This window comes from Pantherophis guttatus, chromosome 4 (assembly GCF_059756535.1).
Source record: "Pantherophis guttatus breed Tessera chromosome 4, ASM5975653v1, whole genome shotgun sequence".
NCBI lineage: Eukaryota > Metazoa > Chordata > Lepidosauria > Squamata > Colubridae > Pantherophis > Pantherophis guttatus.
The window spans coordinates 89673723-89695362 of record NC_142066.1 but is presented as its reverse complement, the minus strand read 5'-3'; the positions used below and the strand labels follow the sequence as shown (position 1 = coordinate 89695362).

At 39.6% G+C, this 21640-nt stretch overlaps 1 pseudogene; it reads right to left on the bottom strand.

Annotated features, from left to right (window-relative positions):
- Positions 1-387: 387 nt before the first annotated feature.
- LOC148114224 (uncharacterized) lies at positions 388-19537 on the bottom strand (annotated as a pseudogene).
- Between the last annotated feature and the right edge of the window lie 2103 nt (positions 19538-21640).

Below are 21640 nucleotides of genomic sequence, written 5' to 3'. Positions count from 1 at the left end.
AGATGAGAGGGTATGGGCAGGAAGCTGCCCATGTTAGTAGTGAAGTTAACTTGTTCGCATGTGCGATATCGTAGTCAGGGATTCTGTAACATAGTAAGAAGTGAAGTGTGGTGTTTAAGGACAGTTCACAGATGATAGTTTCCGGAAGAGCGAGTTCATGTGCAATTTGAATATTTTTTAGGTTTAGTGACGTTTTGTAGAAGATAGCTACTCCATGCCCTCTGCGAGTTTCATGGTCAGACAGGTAAATGTAATAGTCTCTTACTGTGATAATGGAGTCAGGGAGGGATGCGTTTAGCCATGTTTCACAGACAAATATGATGTCAAATGTAATAGTATTTAATAAGAGGAGTTCAAGCATTTTGTTTATGATGTTTCTTGCATTTATTAGTTTGCATTTGAGGTCAGTAGTGGTTGGTATTGAGGAAGTAAGGGGTGTGCATTGGTTGGCTGGATGTCTTGGATAATGGATGGTTGGATGTTTTGGGTGATGGAGGATTGGATGTTGGGGGATTGATTGTGGGTCTTACTTTTTATGCAATCAGCATGGTAGTTGATGTATAGATTGGTGTCATCTAGGTCTTGGCGCTTTTTAAGTTCTGCATGGAGTTCATGGGAATGGATCTGTTGTAGTAAAGATTGGTCAGGCCGTGATAGAAGTTTGCTGTTGTGGTTGGATCTGGCAATTGAATTTATATTGTAAATGAACTTTTGTTTGACAGCCTTATTTTTTCAGATGACTCTACAGAATCATGGGGCCACTGAGCCATCGCTGTTCTTATATTCTGGGCCATCTCTGGAGACTTCAATGATTTCGTCGGGGGAGATGGTTGATGTGTGATGATTGCTAATGGTGTTACAAACCTTTGTGATATCAGGTTCATTGGTGAAATCTAATTGAAATAAGATAGCGTTTTGACATTTTTGTTCTCGCTCAATGGTATCTTTAATGAGTATGGAGATGTTGTTTGGTTGTTTGGCACTATTTGTGGTTTTGGTTGTGGTTGAGGTAATAGTTGTTGAATTGGGATAAGATTTTGAACTGTGCTGTAATTTTTTTTCAAAAGATGTAAAACTTGATTCTAAACATGCTAGTATATGTGCTTCTAAACTTGATTCTATGTAGTCTATGGTTGTTTGCTGTGTCTTTATAGTTGTGTCTATGATATGGACCCTGTCAGATGTTGCAATTAAGTTATTCAGTTTTGGTATACATGATGGACATAGATATGGAAACTTAGAACTAAGGAACAATTTCTTGACAATTGGAACAATTAATCAGTGAAATGAATTGCCTCCAGAAGTTGTGGGTGCTCCAACACTAGAGGGTTTTAAAAAGAGATTGGATAACCATTTGTCTGAAATGGTATTGGGTTTTCTCATTGAGCAGGGGGTTGGACTAGAAGACCTCCAACATCTCTTCCAACTCTGTTAGTATGTTCTGTTAGTCTGTTATTCTTTCCAGCTAATTTATGGCATGGATTGTATGAAGCAATAAATCAGATGTGATTTATTCAATAAATCATGGCTTAGATAGGAATGAGAAGTCCATTAGCTGCATGTAGGTATACACTACAGCACCCATTTATAGTCCTTAAGCACTCTAATATTGTGTTATTGAAATCTGATGGGAAGAGGTTTGGGCAGTAAGCACTATTAATATCAGATGGAAAGCTTAACTTAACAACTGTTGTGGATCGTGCCTTTGAATTAGCACATGTTGAAAAATCTGCAACCACCCCTCCTCTAGATGCATAAACACCATGACCTTGACTGAAGGGAAGAAGGGAAGAAGAAGACTGAAGGGTAGTTATGTCTAACTACATTCACTCTCCTAAATCCCCCCTCCCACTTTCCCAGGCGCATGGAGTTGGCAGTGTGGAAACTTCTGGTGCTAATATGGCTTCCAAAGCTGCCAGCCCCCCCCAATGGAAAAACCACGCTCTGGAAAATAAAATGAACAAAATACAAAAGAAGAGGGTTAACACATTGTTCATAAAACAACCTACTCTCCTCTCCTCCCTCCCAGAGGACCCTTTGATTTGTCAGGGAACTTATCATGAAATTGTTTCATTAGTCTATCAGCTTTCAGATCCTAACTCTTGACCCATGTAGCTTCTGACAAACGGTACCCTCGGAATTAGAAGCTGCCCAGTGGGCAGTTAAACGCTGTTTTCCATTTGTCCCCCTCCTTTAAGGGGACTCGGTAGTAGGCTTCCCTTAGATCTAGCTTGGTGAAGATTTTGCCTTTTGATAAGTGGTTTAGCAAGTCTTTCATTAGGGGTATAGGGGGTAGGTGTTTTGTATGCAAACAGCATTGATATTATGAAAGTCAACACATAATCTCAGCCTCCCAGTCTTCTTCTGTTTAAACAAGATGGGGGCTGCCACTTTCGATTTTGCCATCTCGATGAATCCTCTGGCTAAGTTGGTATCAATGTACTTCCTCAACTCGATCATTTCCGCAGGTGTCATGGAGTACATTCTGGGTTTTGGTAACTTGGCCCCAGGTTCTAATTTGATGGCACAGTCAGTGGCTCAATCAGTGGGGAGGATATTACATTCCTCCTCGGCCAGGTCTTTATATTCCTTGAGAATTTGGGGCTCTCCTGGGGGGGGGCTTCTGAAGTGACTGTTGCGGCTTCTGGCATTTGGCTTCTATAGTTTGGCAGTCTCTTGGGAGGAGGGATGGGGGGACAGTGGCCCAACTCCAATTATTATTTTCCTGTATCATTCTTCCCATTTAATGGTGGGGGCCCATTTGTCAAGCCAAGCAAGGCCCAAAATGACAGATTCTGACATCTTTGGTGCTACTATAAATTGTATAGGTTTATAATGTCTCCCAAATTCTAACCAGTTCAGCAATTTGGGTGGCTGGGACTCCACCAATTAATGTCCCATCCACCTGTTCAAACTTAATTGGGTGCTTTAAGGCTTTTCTTTTTATCCCCAATTGTTCAACAATTGGAAGTCCAATTAAACATTTGGTACAGCCTGTATCTATTATTGCTGATACTTCACCTTGCTCCCCGGTTTCTGACACCACCAGTTTCACTTTAATTGAAAAAGGGGGGATGGGGTCACCAACGGGTCATTTTTGTCACTGCGTTATGTATTTGCCAGCTGAGCTTCCATCCTAAGACTTATGGTAGTCTGCCAGAGAACTTTATCATGTCTCTATCGCAATATAGATAAGACTGGTCTTGTGAGACATTGGACTACTGCGCATGTCTATATTCCTTCTTTTCTAACTTGCTGATTTATATTTCCTTTGTTTGTCTCTGTGTGATAAAGCTGCCGATAAAGATGTAGTTATCTAGTTTTGTTTGTTTTTATAATAAAATCCTTATTAGAATATATACTTTGGGTTTTCTTTCTTTAAAAGTATACAGCATGGAAAACAAGATCCATTCACCTCTAATTAATTACAGTTTTCCCCGGGGGGAACGAGGCTGATTCACGCTTCTACAGTCTTCCCTGCTAGCCTCATCGAGAGGGGCTTCTTTGGCCAGAGTTTCCTCACTCTCTTTGATGGGGAGGGGAACCTCTGTTAGGAAATTGTTATTACCCAACTGGTTGGTCAGGAAATATATAAGCCAACATTGTATGTTTGTAGCTAAAAGTATTATATAGCTTTAAAAACTGTGTTGCATCATCCTGCATCCTGATTGGCTGAGCTCTGTAGCCAATGTACTTAAGGAAAGCTGAATTATGTTTTGTGTGGACACTACACCATTTTACCTGCTGATATGCTGTAACACTATATTTGATCTCTCTGCATGATCATTGCGTGATCATGGCTATTTATTGCTTTTCTAATATTTATTGACTATTTTTATATTGAACTATGTTCCTGACTGAAACTAAAGAAGATCTGTTTTATTGTATTTTTCTACAACTGGTAAGAAGACTTTATATTGGAAAATATCCCTGGATTGATCTTTATCTCACTTTGGGAGAACGGCTGTAAGGAGCTCTCCCAAAAGCAAATTAGGTTTTTCTTTTTAACGTTTTAAAGTATTTTTATATTTTTAACTCACTTTTAATCTATTTTTAATCTATACCGGACTCTTACAAAGCACATATAGTGTGGCTACTGTTTGTTTTAGACATATTTTAACAACACTACAACCTGCATTCCTGGCCTAGGCTACTCCTGTGACTCCTCCTTGCAAGGCCTGAAATTCGGATTACCGGACTTGTTGACAAACCTCACTGGAGGCCCCTAACTTCGGAGGGGATTTTGAGCTGTTTGTTTTTGGAACGAGTACAGTAAGGAACTGGCTGCAGATGCTCCCGGTAGGCCTGCCTTTAATGAAACCTTATCAGCTTTTTAGTCTCCTTCCCCCACATATTTCCCTGTGAAATAATTTAAACAATTTAAACATTTCTGAAAATAGATGATAGCAAAGAAGTAGGAGTAAAAGACAAGCCGTTGTTTGGAAAGGAGATTGGTTTTTACCTCTGTGGTGCCTCGGCTGAGACCATCATTAAGGCCTACCTTAACTACAATTGCTGAGGGAGGATAAATTATTGCGATATTTAATCGCTGGGAGATACTGGATCAACTATCTACCAGAATGGGAAAGAAAAGTAAGAGGCAGAGAGCTTGCTCTCTCTCCCCAAAATCTATGACAGAACTTAATTACTCCGAGCCTCTTAAACAGCTTAAATTGGATGACTTTATGGAGAGGTGTAATCCAGAACCCCAATCTGAACTTCAAACTCTGTCGACTGTATCATTGGGAGAGGGAGATACAGAAGGGGAGTTTTCTTCCCGGATTTCAGATTCAAACTTGCCTGCTGGAATGGGTGATTTTTCAAGCTCTATCCCCTCTCCTACTTCTACTGCTTAAAAGAAGTTCTGACATATTCAGACCTCAGAGAGATGGTCTGTACTCAGAGTATGTTAACTGCGCACACAGTAGATTCAATATATGACTTACTGACATCGATCAAAAGAGACATCGAGAGGATCTTCCAATTCTTAAATGGCCCTCACTCTGCAGCTAAGGAGGGTGAGATTGCACACTGTCCTGACACGCGGAGAGAGTGGGAGGGTGTAAGATCTCAACCCAAACAACAAAGCATTGCAAGTACTGATGCTAACCCTCATCAAGGAAGAAGGTTGTTAAGAAACAAATCGCTTTAAGGATAAGGAAAATCCCATGCAATAGAGGACAATGGACTTCAAAGGAAAGGATAATCCTCTCACTTGCACAGCTATTGAAATCTGATCCTTTATTAATAGATCTACTCAGATATGAAAAACTTCCCCAACATAGCAATTGTGTTCGACTAATACTGCATTTTGACAGCAATACTATACCGAACGCTGTAATGAAAAGAAAAGGATCCCTGCTCAGATTTGAAGTCATTCCTACAAGAGTCTTCTCGAGTGGGCCTATTAAACCGCTTTTACAAGGACTTAACCAAACATCAAAAATGGTACCTAGGAACCACTCTGCTACCTCCAGGGTCTTTCCTCCAGAATCCGGAGAAACTATGGAGGCAGGCCAGATCAGGGAGGTCCCACATATGAAGGCAAGCACTGACAAACCAGAGGATGTTATAATCAGCGAATTTGTCTCCTTGTCTCCAAAGGAGCAAAGGTTAATTGAATTTGATTTATTAAGATCTTCGCTACCAGAAGCCTGTAGTTCAGCAAGAAGGCTATCCAAGTTGGAAGAACGGGGAAAGTATGTGCAGACAAGGCCTAAAGTCGTTAAGTCCGTCCAGTGGGATAGAAGGGAAGGCAAAAGTCTTTTCAAAGAAACAAGGACCATGAACGTAGCGGCAGAAGTTCACCCTCCCCCAACAGTGCAACTGCCCTCACCTGTCTCATCTTCCTTAAGAACGGAGGAGGCACTTCCGCAACAAACAGAAGCCACTTTTGACTCCTTTGGCACTCCAGAGAAGGCGGTGGTAGTAATTCCGGACCCCTCCACCAGAAGGGTGGAGGAAGAGACACAAGGAGTAGTGCCTCGGGGTGACTGACTAGACAACAAATGGCCAACAACTAGGGTATCTTATATCCCTAGCCTTTCCCTCCTGTCCTGGAATATAGCGGGCTGGAAAGGCATTGCAAACCAGATGGATTTTATAAAATTGATTTCAACACATCATCTCATCCTCCTTCAAGAAACCTGGCTGACTACTAAAGATCTACAGATCAGTTTACCGGGTTTTGCCTCATGGCATAAACCGGCAGGCAAAGTCAATTTAAGAGGGAGGGCAATTGGGGGCTTAACCACATTGGTCAAAAGGGATACGGGATGGAAGGGTGAAGAAATTTCTTTAGATCCTCAATTCCAATATATTCTGCCTATTAGATGTACGTTCAGGGGGATGGACTTAATCTTAATTAATGTATATATCGCTCCATTTTCATTCCACCTTCTAGGAAGGGATTTGTGGGATGAATTAGATTCAGTATTAGCTACCTTAAAGGGACGCTTTCCCCAAGCAAAAATTATATTAGCTGGAGATACTAATGCAAGACTAGGTCCCTCAATGAAGAGCTATGCTAACCGAGGCCTGGTACCAACTGGTTACTTTTATAATGAGTTCACTTGGTCCTCAATGGACAAGAGGACCAATAAATATGCCCAGAGGTTAATTTCCCTGCTGTTTATGAATGATATGCAAGTACTTAGTGGCTCGAGCGATGGGTATATATATCCCTATACTTTCTCGTCCAACAAAACCTCAACCTCTATCGATTATATCTGCACTTCCTCTAGTTTAGTACACCATTTTTCAGAAGTAAGAGCTATATTTAGAGAGGAAAGTGACCACTTTCCCATCACGGCTCTGGTTTCACTCTCTTCAGAAGTTAGGCCTCATTCAAGAGAGGAAATTGACACCTTAGCAAACGCCCGGGTTTATAACTATAAAAGGTTATATTGGCACAGACTTGATGTCAAATCTGTCACCACTTATTTGGGCTCAGACGAAGCCAGACACCTAGCAAGGGAAATCTCCCAATCTAAGCCCGGAGACAACACCCCAATGCCAGCTTATACAGAGCTAACTTCTATTCTTAGGAACTTAATGATCCCGAACGATAGAAAAGTAGATGGGATCTCTAGAAAGTGGTTTGATGATGATTGCCATAACTTGAGGTCAAATCTAAGAGCCGCAGTTAAGAAAGTTAACCGATCCAGACAGGATGGTGATTATTCAAATATGGTTCAACTCAGGAGAGCATACAAATCCCTACTGAAAAACAAGAAAAGTAGCTATAACACCAGGATGTGGAAAGAGGTAGAAATGGCAGCAAAATCCCAATTCCCTACGATCTTTTGGCATAAGATAGCCGGTATATTAAAACAACGTTCCCCATTTATGATATATCAGCAGTAAAATGGGAGAAGCACTATCTTGCTTTATTTGATGGTAACAATACAACAAATGTCTTGCAATTGGATATCCTCCAGCAAGAATTAAGGAAATGTCCGGAATGGACACCAGTTACCCCTACCGAAGTTAAGCATATAATTCAATCCTTAAAGGCCGGGAAGGCCCCTGGAGAGGACTTGTTGCCTCCTGAACTCCAACATTGACTTTTGGGTACCGGTGTTGGTAGCACTGTTTACTTATATCGATAAAGTAGGGATAATCCCTGAAGGGTGGAGGTTAGCTATAGTTTTTCCAATTTTTAAGAAAGGTGACAGAGCCGCCCCATGCAACTACCGACCCATCAGTCTTCTTAATATAATTTCAAAAATGTATACGAAACACCTCCTAAATAAAATAGAGGACTGGTGCTTGGATAAGGAAATTCTGGCAAATGAGCAGGCAGGTTTTAGATCAGGTAGGTCTACCATAGACAATTGTTTTGTCCTTTCCTACTTAATTAATAAATACAAGACCCAGGGGAAAAAGCTGTATACCACCTTTATTGACCTTACTGCTGCTTTTGATTCTATAGATAGGAACCACTTGTGGAGGAAACTACAAGTTATGGGGATGGACCCCAGACTTATTTTGTTGATCAGGATTCTCTATACTAATACGGCAATTAGAGTCAGATATGCAGCAAATGGGGCCTCAACAAACAGTATACCAACAACTAGAGGAGTGAGGCAGGGCTGCCTGCTGGGCCCTACTCTTTTTAACCTTTATATAAATGATATCCCAGCGCAGCTGGATGATCTTCTGACGCACAGCCCTCAAATAGGCTCTAGATTTATTAACGTATTAATGTATGCCGATGACTTAGTGTTGTTTTCTAGAACCCAAATAGGAATGAGGAGACTTCTTGACAAGCTCACACATTACTGTACTGCAAACCACTTGACTATAAATGTAGCTAAATCAAAAGTTTTAGTCTTTGGCAATAAGAATAAAAAGCCCAATTGGCAGATTAATGACACAAAAATTGAGCAAGTTACCCAATATACTTATCTTGGAATTGTTTTTTCCAGTGCAGGAGGTTGGACTCCACACCATCAATACCTTTCTCAAAAGGTCAGAGCAGGAGCAAGCCTTGTATCCAAATTAAGTAAATGAATCCAACCAACCTCCATTTTACCTCTTCGTAAAGTCTTTCAGGCTAAACTTGTTCCGATCATGCTCTATGGTGCTGAAATTTGGGGTCTTACAGAGGCCCCCATATTAGAGAGAACTCAAAATAATTTGTTAAGGAGGATGCTTGGGGTAAACAATTCCACTTCAGCTGCAGCCGTCAGAGATGAATTGGGACATTTCTCACTGTACACCTATACAAACACTAGGGCAGTAGCCTACTGGCTAAAAATGACCCCGATGGATGCCAGCAGACTCCCTAAAATATGTCTAGAGGAACAGCAGATTTCAAATCCTCAAAGGTATTCCTGGCTAACCCGGCTGTCAGAAATATTGAACCGATATGGCGTACGGTTCCCGTTGTGTGACACACTGAACCAAGTTAAACAACGGATTAAAGATATACATGGGCAAATGGACATGGAAACCCTTTCAATTAATCATTCCCTTAAACTGCTGACAGCAGTTAAAACAACTTTCACTCTGGAAAAGTATTTACATTTAGAAATGCCATCAGTGGAGAGACAGTTATTTGTTAAATTTAGATTTGAACTTCTAGATACCAACATTAGATTCGGCCGTTATCGGAAAATCCCGTATGACAAAAGAATATGCATATGTGGGGTAAACATCGTGGAGGACATGGCGCATATAATATTCGAATGTAGGCTGTATGAGGAAGTAAGAAAACAATATCTGTCCCCAATTATAAATAAATTTCCCCACTGGAATATAAGGCATAAATTAGCATTTCTGTTGAGGGCTGACTCTCCTCCCCTGGTAAGAGCGATCACTCGATACCTTAAAAGAATGACGGCAATACGAGCCAGTTATATCAAAAAAAAATTTATCGATTGTAAGGAAGATGAACTCAGTTAGAGAGGAGCTATCCTATTTGGGTTATCTAGTCTTGGCAACTTAGCTATTGAAATTTGATATTGTAAAATTTTAATGTCATCTATCATATATTTTTAGATTGCTATTTTTGTAATTGTTTTATCTTTTTCCCTTTTTATTTTCTGTTTTGTTTGAAAAGGCCTTCGGGCTATTCAATAAACTATACTATACTATACTATCTCACTTTAAATGTGTATGACTTGGCTTGTTTTTGGACTATGATTTTGCTTTTTCCCTAAAAGTAAAATATTATCAAAACCCAGTTTGTTTGTATGTTAACTGTTATTATCCACAATCATTCTCAGTTGCTTTCGTGTGTAAACTCAAAGGGTACTCTGCTTAATAACCCACAATATCGGTTATGAGACAAGAATATCCATAATATTGGTTATGGGCCCAGGACACTGAAAGTGGTTGTGAATATACAGTACTATATTCAGACATCTGTGTTTGTTATATATTGTCCAAGTCAAGATGGCACAAGAACAGTCATCCAGTATATCCATGATAACCCGGTTGGATGGAACAAACTATGTTTCCTGGTCTATGAAATGCAACCTACTTTTACGTAAGGAAGGACTATGGGATGTAGTTAATAATCCACTGGATGTAACTGCATGGAATCCAGAAGATAATGAAGATGAGAAGAAAATAGCTAAATTTAATCGGGTAATGAACGAACTCTTTGTATAATTGGACTGACACTGAGTGACCAGCAGCTAGTCCATATTCATGGTGAAGATTCTGCTGCTAGGAGTTGGAACAATTTAAAGAGAATTTATGTTCGTGATAGTGTGGGTACACACATACACCTTACACATAAACTGTTTAAAACCCGTCTTCTTAAAGGTGGATGTCAACACTCCAAACTACATTCGTTCCAATGCTGACATAAGGAGGAGAAGAGGGGGCAGCTGGCAAGAGGATGCTTGACTTTTCACCTACTTATTTTCCCTGAAGATAATATCCCCTAGGAGATGAGATGGGAGGGGAGTTGAAGTAGTAGATATGGGGAGAGTGATTTGGAAGATGGCCAATGATACACAGAGAATTGGGGAATGGAAAGAGAAGGTTTGGGGTCAGGAAGTCAGTGTTGGCTATGACATAATCGGGGACAGATTGTTGTGCTTAATAAATGAAAGATTTCATCAAAGACTATGTGTTTGGAAATGCAATTTATTTGAAGATGACACCGAAACCTGACAGTGGAGATATGTTAGCTCATTTGGAGTTTATGACGAGACCTTTTAAAGAGCTACATGAAAAGGAACTTATTTTTTCAGAGTTGCAACAGGTTTATATTATTCTTTCTTCTTTGGATGAAAGTTATGATGACTATGTTTCTTCACTGGAGGTTTTGACCAGAAATGAACTAACATTGACTAGCATAACCGGAAGATTGTTGGAAGAGTCCAGAAGAAGGCAAGAAAGAGAACAATTAAGAGAGAGAGAACCACAGGAAGAAAGATTGTCTTCAACTGCCTATATTGTTAAAAGATGTTTTTCTTGTGGGGCTAAGGGTCATATACCTAAATATTGTACTAAGGGTAAGAAAATGACTGTTGGTAATCAAAAGAGAACCAAAAAGAATGTTAATTTAGCTATATCAAGTTCTATTACTGTAAACAATGGTTTGTGGGTAGTTGATAGTGGTGCATCGCAATCTATCACTAGAAGTAAAGTAAAGTTTGTAAAACTGAATAATAGCAAACAACATGTAACATTAGCCAATGGATGAAGAATGAAAGTAGCTGTGACTTCCGGTTGGAGCCGTTGTCGCTGTTAGACGGTCCTTTCAAGACCGCCAGCCGCGTTGCTTGTAAAGAGCCGCCTCTAAGCTGAGAGACGGCTTGGAAAACTCCATGATCCGGAGGAATCGGGAGAAGAGCCGGCACGACAGATAGAGCCCCTTTTGAAATCCCCAGATGGTTTTTTTTTTAGCGTCTGGGGAGGAAGCAGGGTGAGGCTCCCTATACAGTGCGCTGAGGCTCCGGGCTCTGTGGGCAACTCTGCATAATTGCAGAGCTAGGCAACGCGACCAACAAAACGAGAGAAAGCTAAGAAAATTGTTAAAAATAAGCAGGGTGGAATCTGGACTTGAAAATCAAACCGCAAGTATTTTTTTTAGCCTGTGAATGAATTTAGCAACTGAGAAGAAGTGAAAGTTCTTTTAAAATGGCACCTGGCTTTAGCAATAAGGAATGCTGAAAGCAAAAGTGTAATTGTTTGAGCTTGTTTGTTCTACAAAGTAACAAAAAGTAACAGCGCTGGCCAGAAGAAAGAGGAAAAGTTTTTTTAAAACTGATTTGACTTGTTCCCTCTCCCTTGGGACTTGACTAAAGCTGGGGAAATTCCTGAAAGGCTTTTGTGGTGGAAAGGGAGAGAGGATATCCTTTTTAGAAAGAGTCAGGCTGTGAAGAATGGCTTCAAAACAAACAAAGCCAGCTAAAGCTATGGGGAGGGCGGGCTCCCCCACTCATAAACCAAAAGAGCAGCCTTTGAGTTCACAGATACAGACCCAAACACAAGAATCTGGATTTAATGATTTGAAGGAATTTATTGCTGGGGCTTTAGATCAGAAATTTGAAAAATCACAGCAGGAATTTAAAGAGATGGTTCAAGAAAAGTATGACAAGATGAAACGGGAAATACTGACAGTTAAGGAGCGGTAGGGGGTCTACCTGTGGATCTTCCCTTAGAGTCTTTAGTTGAGCCACCTAAAAATACAAGAGAAGTAGCAGCGGATCTTGATTGGATGTTGCATAGTGCTAAAGATCAGCGTATTACTCGAGCAGCTTATAAACAATTCTTAGAGAAACAACAACATCAGAGCCCTAAGCTATCACAAGACGAACAGGGAGTTAATGGTAAAGCACAAAAATCCGAAGCTGTGGGAGGAGCTAAGCCGAAGACCAATAGTGTGGAACAGAAACTTCAGCAAATGCTCTTATCGTTTCAAGAGCCTGCAGATGACAATTAAGTTTTTATCTTGGAATGTGAATGGATTGAATTCACCACAGAAAAGGAGGAAGATATTTCATTACTTGAGACAATCTAATAATGATGTTATTTGCTTACAGGAAACTCATATTAGAACACAAGATCAAAAATATTTGATAAATTCTAGATTAGGAACACAGTTTATAGCTTCAAATTTGGAGAAAAAGAATGGGGTAGTGATTTAAACAAATAAAAGATTGCTAACAAAAATTATAGAAGCAGATGATTCTGGAAGATATATAGCAATAGAACTTTTTACAGATAATGGTCCGATCTTGGTGATTGGAATTTATGCTCCTAATCAGCAACAAGAAAATTTTTACAAGTTATTGCATTCTAAAATACTACAATGGGATTATAGATCTATTTTACTTATGGGAGATTGGAATGGAGTAATAGATCCTAAAATAGACAAGAAAAGCTTAGCAAAATCATGTGTCAAACTACCACAGGTTTTTTTTTTTATTTGAAAGAAGATTTGGAATTGAAAGATATTTGGAGAGTGCATAACCCAAAAGAACTGGACTTTACTTTTTTTTCAGACAGACACAGATCCTTTTCCAGGATTGATTTTATTCTACTTACAGTTGATTTACTCTCAAAAACAAAGAAAACAAAGATATTTCCGAGAACTTTATCAGACCACAGCCTGGTATGGATAGAAATAGAAATGGGAAAAAATGAGAAAAGATCTTGGAGAGTAAATGAAAATTTGTTTAGATATGAAAAGAATGTAAATGAACTTAAGAAACAAATGAAGGAATTTTTTGAAATGAACTTGAATAAGGGTACCCCTATTGAAATTGTTTGGGATGCGAGCAAGGCATATATGTGGGGGGTACTGATTTATATGAATTCTAAACACAAATCAAATTGACAAAGAAAAAGATTAGAATTGGAAGGAGAGATAAAGAAAAAAGAGCAGTTGCTTATAAAAAATCCAACAGATGAAAAATTACAAGGAGTTATAAAACTTTTGAAAGATCAATTTCATATGCTCACAGCGGAACAAGCAGCAACTAATTTACAATTTGCAAAACATAATACATTTAGTAATGCCAATAAGCTGGGCAGATGGTTGGCTTACACATTGAGGAAACAGCAGAGTACTCGGACTATTGGGAGTATTGAGTATAGAGGAAAGGAAGTATTTCAACAAAGACTAATTAAAGAAGCCTTTTTAGATTATTATTCTAAACTATATGCTAAAGATGATATACAGAATGAATTTATAAATAAATATTTAGAAGTAAAGAGAATTATAAAAATTTCTAATGATCAAAAGGAAAGAACGAGTTTACCAATAACAGCTGAGGAGATTATTGTTGCTATTAAACAACTGAAAACAGCTAAAGCTCCAGGAACGGATGGTTTAACTGCGGTGTATTATAAAACTTTACAAGCAGAAATGATTGAACATCTTAAAGACTTATTTTGTAGCATACAACAAGGGGGGGAAATACCCCCTTCATGGAAAGCAGCTTTTGTTTCTCTGATACCGAAAGAGGAGGCAGGTTCTATAAAACCAGAAAATTTTAGACCAATATCTCTCCTGAATACGGATTATAAAATTTATGCGAAAATATTAGCCAACAGATTAATGCCAGTTATTCAAGCGGTGATTCATCATGATCAAGCAGGATTTATAGAAGGCAGATATATGAAGGATAATGTGAGGCAAATTATAGACTTATTGGAATATCTTAAGAAGAATAAACAGATCGCTGCAGTGCTGGTGTTTTTGGATGCGGAGAAGGCCTTTGATCGAGTGAATTGGAACTTTCTATTAAAGACTTTAAAAAAGATGGATTTTGGGGATCAGTTTGTACAGGCGGTTGCAGCAATTTATCAAGAACAAACAGCACAATTATTATTAATGGAAGTTTAACTACAAATTTTAGTATAGAAAAAGGCATGAGAAGAGCTTGTCCGTTATCCCCGTTGTTGTTCATTTTAACCTTAGAAGTCTTGCTGAATACAATACGGGACTCGAGTACCTTGAAGGGAATAGTGATAAGGCAAGAGGATTACAGAACAAGGGCATTTGCAGATGATCTGGTTGTTACCCTAACACAGCCGATGCAATCAATAATTCAGATGAAAGACATTATAGAAGAATATGGTATGGTATCAGGATTTAGACTGAACCAGAAAAAAACCAAGATGATAGTTAAAAATATGACAGCTGTTCAAAAGAAAGAAATGGAAAGGAAGGCAGGCTTTGAAATAGTATCAAAGGTGAGATATCTAGGAGTTCAAGTTGCAGATTCAAATATAAAACTGTTTCAAAATAATTATGAGGTGTTGTGGCGAAAGGTTCAAAAGGATATGGAAACTTGGAAAAAACTGCAGCTGTCTTTACTTGGAAGAATAGCAGCAGTTAAAATGAATGTTCTACCTAGATTTTTATTTTTGTTTCAAATGATTCCGGTGCTTAAAAGTGACAAATACTTGATGGAATGGCAAAAAGGAGTGAATAAGTTTGTTTGGAATGAGAAAAAGCCAAGAGTTAAACTGAAAATTATGCAAGATGTTCGTGAAAGGGGTGGTCTTAAACTTCCAAACCTGCGATTGTATTATGAAGCTGCAGCGTTTACACAAGCAAGTGACTGGTTTGGAAGCACAAAGACTGGAATATTGAATATAGAAAGTTATGTTCTTGAATTTGGCTGGCATGCATACTTATTTTATGAAAACAAGGTGGATAAAGTATTCAATAGCCATATACTTAGAAGCTCCTTGATGAGAGTATGGAAGAAGCACTGACTCAAATGGCATTATAAAATACCGTTGTGGTTGGATCTTGGTCACATTATATGGAATATAAATATAAAGTCACTTGGGGGTTTTTTATACAAAGAAGTACTTTTTAATGATGGGAGCAGATTACAACTGAAGTCATTAAACACACTGTTGGAAGAAGGGATTAATTTAACATGGTTACAGTATAATCAACTTCAATTGAGATGGAGAGAAGATCAAAAAATTGGATTAATGTTGCATGAAGAAGAATTGGTTAGACAGATAAAAGAGAAAGGCCCAATGCATATTAAGAGGGTTTATAATGTTTTGTTAGAAAGAGATTCAGAAAATGAATTGGTTAAAGATTGTATGATAAAATGGGCACAAAATTTTGGAGAACCAGTTATGATGGAAACTTGGGAAAAAATATGGGTTCAGAATGTTAAATTTACACAGTTGCAGAATTTGAGGGAAAATTTTTATAAAATGTTTTATAGGTGGCATTTAGATCCTAAGAAACTGTCATGCATGTATTCTAATGTTCAACCAAAATGTTGGAGATGTGATTGCTTAGATGCTACATATTATCATATATGGTGGACATGCAAGAAGGTAAAGGCTTTTTGGATAAAAATTTGGTGGGTTATGCAAAATGTTCTGAAGAAAAAAATTCAATTTTCTCCTCAACTGTTTTTACTGGGTATAGTTGAGGGTTTTTCAGTGGGGCAAACAAAATTGATACTGTATATGGTTACAGCAGCTAGGTTATTGATTGGTCAATATTGGAAAAGGGATGATATGCCTACAATTCAAGAATGGACTTTGAAGATGTCCAGCTTTGCGGAAATGGCGAAGATATCAGCATACTTAAAAGATCGGACTCAAGAGACCTATGCATGGGAGTGGAAGAAATGGATAGATTATGTGCAGAATAAATATCAAACTAGGAAGTACCAGATAGCCTTTAGCTAAATGTTGTGTAGAAATGTATAGTTTATAGAGGGCAAAATAGCTTATTGTCATGAAGAATTGTATAGTACACAGGGGGGAGAATAGAGGGGTGGTAAACTTTGATATAATAAATATAGATTTCACCTTGGGGAAGTCATGGGGGGTGGGGAGGGTTTGGGGGATTAAGGGAGGGAAGGGGGGGGAAAGGGGGAAAATTGATGTTTGTAAAACTTTTTCAATTAAAAAAAAAGAAAGTAGCTGGAGAAGATATTGCACATTGTTCATTTATTAATGAACATTTGCCAATGTTGTATATACCTAATTTAAAATAGGGCCTGGTGGCTCAGCAGACTGATAGCATTGTGATTAACACCAGCTGTCTGCAATTACTGTAAGTTTGAATCTCACCAGGCTCAAGGTTGACTCAGCCTTCCATTCTTTCTAAGGTAGGTAAATTGAGGACCCAGTTTGTGGGGGCAATAAGCTGACTTTGTATAAATATACAAAAGTATGAAGGCTACTGCTTAACACATTGTAAGCCACCCTGAGTCTCCGGAGAAGGGCGGCATATAAATCAAATTAATAAAAAAAAATCAACTTGTTATCTGTAAATCATTATTACAGATTGGATTTGTAGTAACCTTTAGGGGAGATAAATGTTTAATTGAAAAGAATGGTTAATGTGTTACTGCAAAGTTAGAAAATGATTTGTTTATATTAAGAGATAATCCAGCAATTGTGGCTAATACTAACTCAGTTTATGACAATAGGAAGCCACATGATGAATGTATTCATTTACTTCATTGACATTTAGGACATATGAATTTTAAGGTATTGAAAAGGACAGTAGAATTATCTGAGGGGATAAAGTTGAAACCTTGTAACAAATACCTCAATTGTAATGCATGTAATCAAGAGAAAAGCAAAGTAACCTCAGCAAACTGGGTGAATGGATTTAAAACTAAAAGACCATTAGAAGTAATGTTTGCTGATATAATTGGACCTAAACAACCCAGTTTGGGTGGAGCCTGCTATATATTAAGTATTGTTGATCATTTCTCTAGATATGGTTTCTGTTACTTGATGGAAACAAAGTCTGAAACATTTCAGCATATGTCAAATTGGCTGAAGTTTATTGAGAGAAAACAGAAACATAAGGTGGTTTGCTTGGTAACCGATAATGGTACCGAGTTTACCAATCTAAGATTAGAGAATATGTTGCAGGAGGCAGGTATTGAACATAAACTTTCTGCCCCTTATAGACCACAACTTAACGCTTATGTAGAACGCAGAGGTCAAACACTGCAAGCTATGGCTAGGTCTATGTTAGCAGATTCTGGTTTGCCAGAAACACTTTGGGGTGAAGCCATAATGTGTGCTAACCATGTTTTAAACAACATAGTTAATTCATCTACTGGTGAATTACCATTTAAACTTTGGCAAAACCTAATCTAAGCTATCTGCATACATTTGGTGCTCCTGCTTGGATTCATATACCATCACAAGTAAGGCGAAAGGTACAACAAAGAGCAAGGAAAATGTTTTTTGTTGGGTATGAATCTAACCATAGATCATTTAGATTTTGGACGCCAGGTACCACTAGCATTTATTGTAGTGCTAGTGCTAAATTCCTGGAGCATGTAGGTTGGGATAAGCTTGAGCAAGCTGATTATAGAAATGAGGATAATGTTATTATTGATCATCAAATGAAGATGAAATAGATGATGTAGAAACTACATCATAAAAAGAGAAGAAGGTTTAGGGGAGGAATTAGATGAAATACCAATTATGAGTCCTGTATTACCTAGAAGATCTAATAGGGTAAGACATCAACCCGATAGGTATCAAGCAAGTGTGGTTTGTCAAGTAACTATAGAACCTTTTAACTACAATGATATCAAAATGTATCCTGAAAAGGATAAAATAGCTTGGAAGGAAGCTATGAATAGAGAACTTAAATCATTAACTGAGAGATATATATGAAAATGTTCAGTTACCAGAATGGTTAAATGGTTGTAAATGGGTTTATAAGTTAGACAGGTGCTGATGGAACTATAACCCATAAAGTACGTTTAGTCGCTCTGGCACGCCTCAGATGCCACATGCTTTCCTGACGTCTTGGTCAATGGCTTCTTTAAAATAGTATAGGAGAATAGTGTAGGTCCAGCCAATGGGCAAGGTTCCCTGTGACCCATCTAAAGTCCCATACAAAGTCTTTTATGGGTCAATTGCAGTGGTGAAATGCTACTGGTTTGGACTGGTTCAGGAAGACCGGTAGTGAAGATTGGGGCTGGTTCGCCCCAATCACACCCCCGAACTGGACCATGGCCCGCAGCCCTGCCATGCTTCCCTGCCTTACATGTAGCCTTCCTATGGCCAGCTTGTGACGGCAGGCAAATGGAAGGCCACGTGGAAGGCAGGCAAGCATGGCAGGGCTGTGGTGAAGGGAGCTAGCAGCTTACTCCCTTCCCAGCAGCCCTGACATGCTTGCCTACCTTCCACACTGCCAAACTCATTGTTTGGAGCATCAGCAATCTAAGGAAACATCTTCCAGCTCTTCAAGATCGACTTTAAGAGCACTGAGAAGCCGACAGCAAAAGTAGCAGCAGCGGGGGCAATGGTGTGTGTGTGTGTGTGTGTGTGTGTGTGTGTCCCTCCATGGTCCTCCTCTCCCAAGTGACAGCCAGGGCTTTGCTGCCTTCTCTTTTCCTCAGAGGGACAGTGTCTGCCTCCAAGTCCTTGCGAAGGGAGACACACACACACACACACACACACACACACACACACACACACACCTGTTGCCCCCCTTGCTGCCACTACTTTCGCTGTCAGCTTAAAGTCGATCTTGAAGAGTTGGAAGACATTTCCTTAGATCACTGCCAAACTCATTGTTGGGAGGGTCAGCAATCTAAGGAAACATCTTCTTACACCTTCTCCTCCCCATTCCCTCCCTCGTTTTTCCATTTCTGTGCTTGGATTCTGCTAATTACACCTTCTCCTCCACATCCCCCCCACCCCATTTTTCCATTTCTGTGCCTGGATTCTGCTTCTGCAAGAGAAGGCTCTGATGTTCGCTTGGGTGGCAGAGGGAAACTCAAAGTGTTGGGGGTTTCAGAAGGGCAGAATGTGCTTCAAAATGTGCAGCTCCTGGCTCTAACAGTTAGTGATGTCCAGTTGGCCATGCCCACCTGGTCACATGACCACCAAGCCACGCCCATCAAGCCACACCCACAAAACCAGTAGCAAACATTTTTACATTTCCCCCCGGTCGATTACCTTGCTTCATCTCTTTTATTGTGGCCTTCTTCTCATTGATCCGGTCAGGGTCATCAAATTGGACCCAGAGCAGCTCAACAAACCCTTCAGCATCATTTAGTTCAACTGCTTCCTTGTTGTGCAGCTGCAGCATCTCCTTCATTCATCCCCTCTGAAATTGTAGATACTAGGTTGCAATCAGTTTTGTATTGTTCCCCATACTGGGATCATATGAGTGTCTTTCTGAGGAAGTAAGCCAGTTCGGAAGGCTGGGTGTCGAGGGTGTCCCTAAAATGGGGTGGAGGTGGTCTTGCAGGTGGATTGGGCCTGGTAACGGGTGGCTGGGCTTAGAGCTAATGTAGACATCAGGGTCCAGTCATTTGCAAGGTGTGAAGATGTCTTACTGCCTTTGCAGCCTTTATTGCTTTTATACAGTTTCTACAAGCAAAGCAAGGCAAACTAGCAACAGTGTTTTTATTAGATACTACTTGCCCCCCTTAAGATGCCATCATTCTGATGGTGAAGGCAAGGTGAGGTAATGCAAACCAGAGCCAGAATGAGATAATACAGGCATGCAAGATACGTAGGCATCTGAGGCGCGGCAGTGTGCTGCACACAGCCTGATACCATGACCTTTAACTTCTACATTCACTCTATTTTGTTTTGTTTGTCAGGGCATCATAATCAGGAGAGGAATATCCCTGCAGGTGCTTATGCAAGGCATAAACCTGACCCTGAGGCAGCGTGAGAGGGGGTTTGGAAGTGAAATGCAGTGATACATACGTTACAAAAAAAGGGAAGACACTGAACAAAAGAGCATCTACCAATCAAAATGGCACAAATTATGACTGAATAACGTAGGATGTTTCCCATAAGCCTGTAGGTAGCCAAGACCAAGGGCTTTCCCACCAAGATCCTAAAGTGTCAATTTTTAAATCAGGGGCCAAATTGTGTAAAATATTAAGTTGATGCTGAATGTTTCGTGACTCATCTGAAATGTTGAAGCAACAAAGTCCCTCAAAACTTTCACAACCCAGATGCTGGCGCAGAAGCATATAATCAACAGCAGCGCGATTTTGAAGAATAGCTTTTCTCAAAGCTTGCAGCTCATGGTTGATTGCTGAAATTGCTGAAGAAGTGGCATTAATTGTTTTTGCTAGATTACATGCCACAGCGTTAATGTTAAGGTGAACGCGAGCAGCAAGTGCTGGCACACCCACCATAGATACAGCCAATGCTACGTATTCTGCTTTATTAAGTAAGGCTGGGATCCACAAAGGTCCTGTAGGGGCAAGCACAGCAGCATAGCCTCACCCTCAAGAAATCAGAGGGACCCATCCCAACCATGTTTTGTCTGGTAATGCCCGATAATATACTAGAGGGGGAGGCAAACTTGTTTTTTGTTGAAAATTTCTCTGATAAAATTAAATTGGTCAAATTATGAATTGAAACATTCAATTGGTTTAAGGTAAATAATACTTGTGTAATCTGTTGTGTTACCCATGACAAATTTGGTACCCAAGAGCCCTCCTCTTTTATTTGTTTGTGAAGACAGTCCTTAAAGGACTGATTAGCATGCTCCACAATGGTTTGACCCATTGAATTATAGGGAAGACCATGAGTAAGAACAATATTCCAGGTTGTACAAAATTGCAAAAAAGCCTGTGAAGAATAGACAGGCCCATTATCCATTTTTTAAAGAAGAGGGCTTGCCCAAAGCCATAATGGCTGAAAAAAAGATGAGAAATAACATGATTAGCTGTTTCCCCCCATTGAGGCATAGCCCAAAGCGCTCCGGAATAGGTATCAATAGATAAATGAATATATTTCCAGGGAGCCAAAGAGGGAACATGGGTAACATCCATTTGCCATAGTTGATTAGAGATGAAACCACGGGGATTAACTCCCATGTCCCCCGAGGGGGATGCCCCAGAACATTGGGGACAGGATGAAAAAATTCACTTGGCTTGATCTAGTGGAATATGGCAAGCTTGTGCTAGCCCCCTGGCATTTTGACGGAAAAAAGAATGACTAAAAAACGGATCTGTGAACAAAGTAGGTAAAACATGAACAGTAGCATCAGCGTGACTATTGACTTCAGAAAGAGGGCCAGGAAGGGACGAGTGACTGCGTATATGAGAGACAAAGTACAAATGTTTCTGGTCTTGTGGCAGTTGCTGCAAAGTGAGAAATAGGGCCATAAGATTGGGGTCAATCCTAGGTGTGATATAAGCACCTGGAAGATTAAAAATAAGTTGACACACAT